Consider the following 11,324-nt stretch of genomic DNA (forward strand, 5'->3'; position numbering starts at 1 on the left):
GGTAACAAAATGTGAAAGCCAAATAGAAGCCAGCTGGACAGCACTGAAGACTTGGAAAAGTGGCTATAAAAGTTACCTAAATAAAGAGATGTTTTTATTTAAATAAAATAGGGTTTGTCCCTATAAAAATGTGTGTACTTGAAAAGTGGGATTTTCCCATGTGTTTAATATTATAAAAGCGTGGTATTTTACTCTGATAAAATATTTCTTAACTACGATCCCGATGTAAATTCCGCTGCCAAATTGATAAACACCAATACCACTGAAACTGGCCGCGGCCGCCTGTTCCCGGTTAACTAAGGGACTAGGGTTGCGACAGAAGGTGGTATCAGAGCTAAGCCATTGATTCAGCCACAAAAGTGTTCCGCCGATACCAAGATATTACTCCAAATGTTGGGAAATTTTCTACGGAACTATGTGCATATCTGTATTTTATCGTTGCATGTTATTTGACTATTTGTTAGTTTACAGTATGAGCGACCAAGGACCTTCAGACGCTTACCTAGGGACGAAGGCACCTCTTCACAGCCTACCCTCTCAGGGTATTCAGCTGACAATGAAGATGGGATAATCGTGTTCAAGGCCCAATCTGAAGAGCCATTCTCTCCTAAGAAGAGAGGATGGTTCAGTAGAGGTGCGCATGAACGTAGGAAAATGATGAAAAAGTTACAACAACAGCGAGTTTTAGCAGCCGCTAAGAGAGAAACAGATGCTCACACACAGGATATGCTCAATAGGAGTCTAGCAAATTTCCATATCCTAGCAACCACAGCTGCCGACCCTAACCTGGAGCAACTCATAGCACCCCAACCATTACCATTGTTTCCCACACAAGCAATGAAAATTGAAGTCAACTCAGAAAATCAAATCCCAATGCCTGATTTTGACCCCACTGAGATACCTAGAGTACCAACACCTAATCCCTTAGACCAAGATTACGACCCGTGGTTTGACGACCATAGGGATTACCAACAACGTTACCCAATACCAGAGGAACCCATGCCAAACCTAGCAGCTTACCCATACCTGGACCCTCTAGATCCCTACTATGATAACGACCAATACATCAGGGAAATTCTAGAGAACCCTTATCCTTACCAAGAACGCATGCCCCAGTTCCCAAACACAGTACCAGCTCCTGCACCCCCAATGAGTGCAGAAAATGTGCACGAACTCCGAACCTTTGGTGAGGAGATTTTAGAAGGTAGTGAGAGGATGAGGTAGATAGGAGAACGTCTCTTCTGGAAGTATGACGAGCGTAATATGGAGTTCTGGATGAACCCCTACCAGTGATAGTAATAGTAATAATAATAATAATAATAATAATAATAATAATAATAATAATAATAATAATAATAATAATAATAATAATAATAATAATAATAATAATAATAACAATAATAATAATAATATATAATATGTGTGTATGTTTGAGAAAAAATATGATAATATTTAGACAATGGTTACGGATGCCTAATAGTATTGTAGTTTTAAATTCCAAGTTCCAGTTTGTATTAGATGCATAATATATAAGAAAGAGTAAAAGTCGCAATGTTCGACGATTTTGATCAATATGTGTGTTGTGTGATTGTTTGCATTAAATATTATCTTGTGATATTAATAATTGGCAAATGTTTAAAATTTAGATGGACAATGAAGTAAACCAGGAAAACCAGAATAACAATAAACAGAATAACGATAACCCGAACAACAATAATAATGGAAACCAAGTGGATAACAGTGCCATCCAACACATAGTGGCACAAGGGATAATAGATGCGATGCCATATATTATCAAAACGGTTAAGGAAGCAGATAATAAAAGTAACAATGGCAGTAAGCGACCTACTGAACCAGATCACAATGTAAACAATTGACCCATACTTCAAGTGCCCATTCCCAAAAGAAGAAGAACCATGTCTTATGGTTGTTCTTATAAAGAATTCTGGTCTTGTAAACCAATGGAATTCTCGGGCAATGAAGGAGCCGTTGCAGCTATACGTTGGATAGAAAAGACTGAGGCAGTCTTAAAAATAAGCAAGTGCGCGGAAGAGAATAAGATAATGTTTGCCTCCAACCTGTTTAAGAACTCAGCCTTAGAATGGTGGAACACTATCCTCCAATCCAGGGGAAGTGACATGGTGTATAATATGGAATGGGAGGAAACATGGTAGAAAGGAAATTCTGCCCTCCTAATGAAAAGGAACAAATAGCAAATAAATTCCTAAACCTTAGAATGACTGGAGTGGATAGTAAGGGTTACACTACTACATTCTTTGAATATGCTAGAATAGTGTCCACCCTTGCATCACCAGAACCAGTATTAATCTCCCGTTACATCTGGGGATTAATCAGTGAGATTAGACATGTAGTCAAGGTAGCTAGACCCCAAACTATAGAAGAAGCTGTAGAACTAGCAAACACATTGACTAATGAATTAGTGCGTACATGAGAGGAGGACCAGAGGAGGAACCTAGCTCAAAGGCTTACCCAGGAATTTCGCTACGGTAATTCCAACCGTGGGAAAAATATAGGTTCTACCTCTGCACCTTATTGTAAGGCTTGCAAGAAGAAGCATTCAGGAAGATGCTCTACCTACTGCAATTTCTGCAAGATACCAAGACACAAGGAAGAAGATTGTAGGAAGAAACCTAATAATGGAATGTGCTTCAACTGTGGGGAAAAGGGTCACATCAAGCCAAATTGTCCGAAACTAGCTCCAGCCATGAACAACAAGACTACTAAAAATGCTAGGGCATTTGTTCTGATTGTGGAAGAAGCTAAGATGATTCCGGACGTGATAGCTGGTACGTTTTTAGTTAATGATGTTTTTGCTAAAGTATTATTTGACACTGGTGCAAACCAAAGTTTTATTAATACTTTATTTTGCAAACTTCTCAACCAACCATTAACTAAACTCCCACAAGAATGTTTAGTAGAGACAACAGATGGGGAAACCATTAAGATTTCTGAAATCTTGCAGGGAGAAAGAATAGAATTTTTAAATCAAAAGTTTATCGCAAACCTTTATCCAATGAATCTGGCAGAATTTGATGTTGTACTAGGAATGGATTGGTTAATAGCCAATAAAGCCAGTATTTTATGTGATAAAAAGTCAATCCATGTAAATTCACCAAGGGTTGAACATATCACAATTAAAGGAAATAAGCCGTCTAAATCCACAAAATTCATCTCTGTGATAAAAACGGCTAGTTATGTAAGAAAAGGATCATTAGTGTATTTGATTTCCATAATCATTAACACTAAAGGAAAAGAACTGAAAGATATTCCAGTAGTATCTCAGTTTTTAGATGTGTTTCCAGAAGAACTACCAGGACTACCACCGGATAGGGAAGTTGAATTCAGGATTCATCTACTACTAGGAACAGCACCAATTGCCAAAGCACCTTACCGTTTGGCTCCGGCAGAAATGCAAGAATTGAAGAAACAGTTAGACGAACTACTAGAGAAGGGATTCATACAGCCAAGTTCATCGTCGTGGGAGCACCGATCTTATTCGTTAAAAAGAAAGACGGATCGATGCGTATGTGCATTGACTACCGCGAATTGAACAAGGTCACGATTAAAAATTGGTATCCATTACCAAGAATCGATGATCTGTTCGATCAATTGCAAGGATCTCGATTTTTCTCAAAGATCGATTTACGGTCAGGATATCATCAATTAAAGGTACAGGAAGAAGACATTCCTAAGACCACATTTAGAACAAGGTATGGCCATTATGAATTTACTATCATGTCATTTAGTTTAACCAATGCCCCAGCCGCATTTATGGACATGATGAACCGAATATGTAAGCCATATTTGGATAAATTCATAATTGTCTTTATAGATGATATTCTCATTTACTCTAAAAGTAAAGAGGAACACGCAACGCATATGCATGCACTTCTAAGTTTATTGAGAAAAGAAAAGCTTTATGCTAAGTTTTCGAAGTGTGAGTTCTGGTTAGAACAGATACAGTTTCTTGGGCATTTAGTTAATCATGAAGGAATTCATGTGGATCCCACTAAGATCAAGGCAATTACTAAATGGAAAAACCCTGAATCACCAACCGAGGTTAGAAGTTTCTTAGGATTGGCTGGTTATTATAGAAGATTTATTTGAGATTTTTCTAGAATAGCCATTCCCTTAACTAAGCTAACCTGTAAATCCGTTAAGTTTGAATGGGGACCAAAACAAGAAGAAGCCTTTAGAATTCTTAAGCAAAGATTAACCAACGCACCCATACTAGCGCTACCTGAAGGAACTGAAGACTTTGTAGTCTATTGTGACGCTTCTAAATTAGGCTATGGATGTGTGTTAATGCAACGTCAAAAGGTTATAGCTTACACCTCTAGACAACTTAAGAATCATGAAGAGAATCATTCAACCCCTAAAAATTTGGAGACATTACCTTTACGGTAGTAAGTTTACCATTTCCACTGATCATAAGAGTTTAAGGTATGTTTTCGGGCAAAAGGAGTTGAATATGAGACAAAGACGTTGGATATTGGAAATTCTTAGTGATTACGATTGTAATATCCAGTACCATGCAGGAAAGGTAAATGTAGTAGCTGACGCTTTAAGTGGAAAGTATCATGAAAAGCCAAAACGAGTGTGTTCTCTTAAATTAAATCTACAGGTAGATTTAAGTGAACAGATTAGAAAAGCAAAAGAATCGGTAATCAAGAATGATACTGAGAAGTTGAAAGGAATGATTAAGGAACTAGAACAAGGGACAGATGGAATTTGGAGATTCCATAAGAAAAGAATGTGGATACCCAAATTAGGAAACCTACACCACCGTATATTAGAAGAAGCCCATAAGTCTAAGTATACGATGCATCCTGGAAATGATAAAATGTATCAGGACTTAAGAAAGAATTTTTGGTGGATAGGAATGAAGAAAGAGATAGCAACTTATGTTTCTAAATGTTTAACTTGTTCACAAGTTAAAGCTGAACATCAAAAACCCTCAGGTTTATTGCAGCAGTTAGAAATGCCGGTGTGGAAATGGGAATTGACAACAATGGATTTTGTTACCAAATTACCCAAAACAAAGAAAGGTAATGATACAATCTGGGTGATTGTAGACAGGCTAACCAAGTCAGCTCATTTCTTACCTATGAAGGAAACTTTCAGTATGGAGCAATTAGCTAAATTATATGTGAATGAAATAGTTTCATTACATGGAATTCCTTTATCAATTGTGTCTGATAGAGATAGCCGTTTTACCTCTCATTTTTGGACAAGTTTCCAAAAAGCAATGGGAACCAAGTTAAATCTAAGCACAGCTTATCATCCTCAAATGGATGGACAAAGCAAAAGGACAATTCAGACTATGGAGGATATGCTTAGAGCTTGTGTAATTGATTTCGGAGGAAATTGGGATGATCACTTACCATTAATAGAATTTCCCTATAACAACAGCTATCATACCAGTATCAATGCTACACCACTCGAAGCACTTTATGGACGAAAGTGTCGAACTCCAGTTTGTTGGGCAGAAATTGTAGAAAAGCAACTATCAGGACCTGAGATAGTGCAAGGAACAACCAACAAGATTGTTCAAGTCAAGGAAACACTAAAAGCAGCATGTGATCGACAGAAGAGTTATGCAGATAACAGACGAAAACCGCTGGAGTTTCAAATAGGAGACAAGGTGTTATTAAAAGTTTATCCTTGGAAAGGAGTGGTAAGATTCATAAAAAGGGGAAAGCTAAGCCCCAGGTATGTTGGACCTTTTGAGATTATTAGAAGAATAGGACCTGTAGCCTATCAGCTACAACTGCTAGATGAAATGGCAGGAATACATGATGTATTTCATGTATGTAATCTCAAGAAATGCTTAGTCGATGAATCACTGGTAGTACCTCTTAAGGATATAGAGGTAAATGAACAGTTAAAATTTGTAGAAAGACCTCTACAAATTGAGGATGGAAAAGTCAAGAATCTCAAGCACAAGAGATTGGTCTTAATCAAAGTAAAATGGGATTCCAAGTGAGGACCAGAATACACTTGGGAGCTTGAATCAGAAATGCAAAGGAAATATCCACACCTGTTCTAGTAGACCTCAAGGACGAGTTCTAAAACAAGGTAGGGAGGATATAACAACCCTCCTAAATTTATTCCGACACCCCAATATATTTAAAGTGCCCTATACGTCCTAAAATACACCCCGTATACGAAAAACAGGCCCCAAATACCTTTATTTTTATTAAAATTAATTAAAAACAAAAATCAAATGGTTCTGGCGTGGCGCGACAGATCCCCCGTGGTCCGTCGCGGGGCGCGAGTGAGTAAAGGGGTGGCGGAACCCTGGGGTGCCACGTGGCACAACACCCGGCAAGCCTATAGTGGTGACTAACTCAAGCTAATCCCTAGCTACCTAGCTCGCGGGCCGCAAGAAAGACAGTTGTGGCTATCGCGGGCCGCGACCCGATGTCGGATCAGCCCTATAAATAGAGGCCGTTGGCCTTCAGTTCAATTCGCTCAAAATTTTCTCAATCTCTCTCAATTCTGAAGTGATAAAATTATACTCGGGCATAATACCCCCCTAAATAACGAAGTTCTGCCTCGTTGTAAGTAGCATAACCCCCGGTTACGTATTAGATACGCTGCCCGATTGATTTAGGGTTCCGTAACGGCTGTCGAGGTTCTGCCCGACGTAGTCGTTGGAATGCCGTCTCGGGGAGGGTATTACTAATGTAAATATTGGGTTATTATACTAACGTGTGTGCATTTGTGTAATTAATAGATAATCACCAGGAAATCTTAAAGAAAACACTAAGACAGCAATGTGAGTAATCCTCCTTTTTGCAAACTGTTTTTACAAAACCTCAAATGATTAACATTATATTAAACAGTGATTGAGTATTTGTATTCTACAATTATCGTCGGTATGTTGGGGTTTTGTATACAAAATTTGTTACTAAATTGTGAGTAGTAACATGACCACAAGTCGGGTTGACAGTACCGTGGGTGGTAACTAAAGTAGATGGAAACAAATGTAATTGCGCGACCGCCCTCAATGCTGTAAAACGGTTTTACTTATCTTGATTGAACTGGGATTCACTCACCAGTATTTCCCACTGACAAAATGTTTTAAACGCGTTTCAGGAACAAAATGTGAAAGCCAAATAGAAGCCAACTGGACAGCACTGAAGGCTTGGAAAAGTGGCTATAAAAGTTACCTAAATAAAGAGATGTTTTTATTTAAATAAAATAGGGTTTGTCCCTATAAAAATGTTTGTACTTGAAACTTGGGATTTTCCCATGTGTTTAATATTATAAAAGCGTGGTATTTTACTCTGATAAAATATTTCCTAACTACGGTCCTGATGTAAATTCCGCTGCCAAATTGATAAACACCGATACCACTGAAACTGGCCGCGGCCGCCTGTTCCCGGTTAACTAGGGGACTGGGGTTGCGACAATAGTAACATCAAACACTAACACCATTCAACCACATATTTAAGTAAGTTTTTTGTACCATTACAAAACATCTACATAAACTAAACCATAACAAAGTAACCAAAGTTTTAATGTCTATCACCACAACCATCAAAATGTGCACCACAAAAATACTAACCAACAACTTAGCAAACCATAGCTGTTATAAACAAATTGCATACCATTCTTGCTTAGATCGAGGTTACATCATTCAAGACAATCTTCTTCTGGGAAGTCACATAAGTGAAGTGCAGCATATGACCAAACTCCAAGTGGTTATCTGACATGAACTTCCTCCAACCATCAATGGCGTAACGTAATGTACCAATGTTTAGCTCGGTCTTCGTTTCATAAACCTCAACATCTCCGGTCATGTTTTGAACAGATAAAGGTTGCAAGTTATCAGAAAGGCCTGCTCTATTTATAACTTCAACAGGAAGACGCTAAATGCGTTGAAAGAAAGACAAATACAAGTCAATAGAAAAATGAATAAATATGATGGTAATTCATGTAAAAAGAACATACCAGCCTATATTCTGCTTTACGACTAAAGTTGAAGAATTCAGCATCCATGCCATCACCAGAAACTTTTCTTGCATTTGTTGCCATCTTCTTTTGATGCTTCGCATTTTGAACAGCCTTTACCGGTTTCTTTCCCTTGTTTTTGAAAAACAAATATGTAGAGGTGGTTAAAAGCAAATATAGTATATATTGTAGAATTAAAGTTTTCTTGTATAAACATTATTAATGAGATTGGCTAACAAACTGCTTTGTCTTATTTTCAATTTAATTGTTAATGTTAATGTATGTATAGACTATGATATTAGGGAAACTTTATTTAGATCAATAAATTTTTACAACAATATTTTTCAAGTACTGAACTAAAAAGACATAAGTTTATTGGATTTACAAAGTTATAAACTAACATATGACGATAAGGGAACGACAACTAAGCAGTCAATGACAATAAAAACGGATATTAGAGAAATTCCAAAAAAATACATTAAATAGTTCATACCTTGACGTAATCAGCAGATGGACGATATGAACTACAATCAGATTTTTAATACGGATATTAGAGAAATTCCGAAAAATACATTAAATAGTTCAGAAGAAGATGAAGTAACTTGTTCTAAACTATTATGCATTTTTAACCACCACAAAGAACTACAGCAAAAAACAAATAGCTTTACCATGAAAAACAAACATGTGAATAAATAAAATTATAATGAATACATTAAAACTTACCGGAAATGTAAAGAGTGATGAAAAAAATTTTCCACTGTAGAAGGAAGTTAAGAATGCAAATTCAAATAAACTTGAAGATGTTTGAAAGTGTGTGAAGTATTTCTATTTATAGACATAAGCTATAAGTTATTTATGGAATTAATAATAAAGATTACTAAATTTAATTGCAATCAAATTAATGACCTGAAATATGGAAACAATCTTATATTTATTAGTTTCGGAAATTAAAGAGAATGTGTGATAACTAAAATCGAATTGCTAAAATTACGATATTTCTTAAAATAACTTTAGAAATGTAACTGAATAGTAAGACCAGAATCTTTAACGAATAGATAATCATTCTTTTTGAGACCAGAATCTTTAACGAATTTGTTGAATCCATCTCCTAAGATAGGTCCCGAAACATTTCTTTTAAGTCTAACGACCCATGATAAGTCATCATCAATAAGTTCCAGACATTGACCATATGGAACTTTTCCTCCCCACAATAAGCTTGCAAAATCATACGGTATTTCCTATGAATCAAAACAAAAAACATATAAGCTTAAATAACTTATTGTCTGTTGAAAAAATGAAAACCAAAGAAACATACCAAGAATATAGGATCATAGTCATCAATCAACTTTAAAAACGAAGGAGCGTTGCTTTTAGGATCCATAACTGTAAAGGTTGTAAGGAATGTTTTAAAAAAATGTAACGGTAACTTATTTATAGAAACAATGTCTAATTCGAGAAACCGAGTTAAAATTCAGAATACAAAAATTAACCTTTAAAACAATAATGTGTTTATGGAAAAAAATCTTAAAAAAAAAAAATTAAAGGTATCTTTAAAGCTAAATAGAAAAACTCATAACTGACAAAACTAACAATATGAACTTCAAACGATAATCACATAAAGTTTCAAAATTACGCCTAAACACAAAATTTAATAAGAAATAAGAAAGACTATACATATCAAAAAACAAACAATACCAACAACATTTAACTAACCTGTTTTGGTAGACGAACATTCCGAGTCTGAATTTCACAAAAGATTGAGGGTTCACCATGGGAAAATACAAACCATAAATCATTCAGAACATATATTACTAATTTAAAAAAAAAAATTAGTGACACAAAATTTAATAAGAAATAAGAAAGACTATAGATCAAAAAACAAACAATACCAACAACATTTAACTAACCTGTTTTGGTATACGAACATTCCGAGTCCGAATTTCACAAACATTGAGGGTTCACCATGGGAAAATACAAATCATAAATCATTCACAACATATATTAATAATTTTAAAAAAAATTACTAAACAGAAAGGATAAAATTAAATCTTTCTAACTTAAAAAAGATAAAAGAACTATAACATTTAACTAACCTGTTTTGTTTGACGAATTATCGGAGTCCGGTTGTTATGACAGATTACGGATTCACATGGAAAACAAAATCAACAAAATTCAATAACTGTGATAAATGTGGAAGACATGATAAACAACTAACTAAAACAGCATACCTTTATTTTTTTTGATCGGATCTATAGAAATCAGAACAAAAAAGAAGTTATTAGCAATCGAAACAATCTTTATAAAATCAACTTTGTATACAATCGAATAACATAAATAACACAAATTTTGGTTCGATTTGGTGTATTTACCTTTGATCTTGATAAAATATGAACATCCGATGAAATGATGAACGATTGTAGAAGAAAGAGAAGAGAGAGAAGGGAGAGCTCGGTAGGTATGATTTGGGTCACAATAATTGACCTAACTTATATGATCCGAATAACATACTACGGTGTATTTGAAAGCCATTAACCCGACCCAACTCCATTCGGATCCCGCGTCCATTTGTGAACAAAGTAGTCAAGTTAGAATTCTTTTATCAATTCCCTCCCAAACTCACAAAACACCTCAACCATAGGTTGCCACATCATCAAAAAGCTCCAAAATCACATGCCACATCTCATATATATATATATATATATATATATATATATATATATATATATATATATATATATATATATATATATATATATATATATATATATCCAATCCAATTTCCAAGTATCATGCACATCCGCTTATAATGATCATAATACCACTCTTTTACCCTTAATCTTCTTAAAACTTTTTAATGTCATTTGCCTATTTTTAACTCATCTTGCAACTTCAAAAAAATATCATTGGAAATGACTACCTCGGATATTGTGTTCTCATCATCCGTTATTATTATATTGTGCAATATAATACACGTGTACACCACGGTCTTTATTTTTATTGCTTAGTTGCACGTGCATGTCGATTAAATATCCCCATTTGCTTTTCCAAACACTGAACGCTCGCTCAACATATTTTCTTAGTGATTTCTTCAACTTTTTGAATATTTTTTCTTTATCGTCGGTTGGGTATGAAAAAGCATTTACAAAAACAGACCAAGTCGGACACATCGGTGCATTCCGTTAGTGAATAGCCAGGATTGATGAAGAAAATTGATGTCGCTGTTTGAACTGGGAACACCAAAGTTTATGCCAAATCTATAAATCATTCGACGCCAATGCTTGGAGCATGATCGTTGATTTTTTTGTGGTCACCTCTCATAAGCTGGTCTCGCAAGCTCGTCGGAC

Source organism: Helianthus annuus, chromosome 13, assembly GCF_002127325.2.
Source record: "Helianthus annuus cultivar XRQ/B chromosome 13, HanXRQr2.0-SUNRISE, whole genome shotgun sequence".
Lineage (NCBI taxonomy): Eukaryota > Viridiplantae > Streptophyta > Magnoliopsida > Asterales > Asteraceae > Helianthus > Helianthus annuus.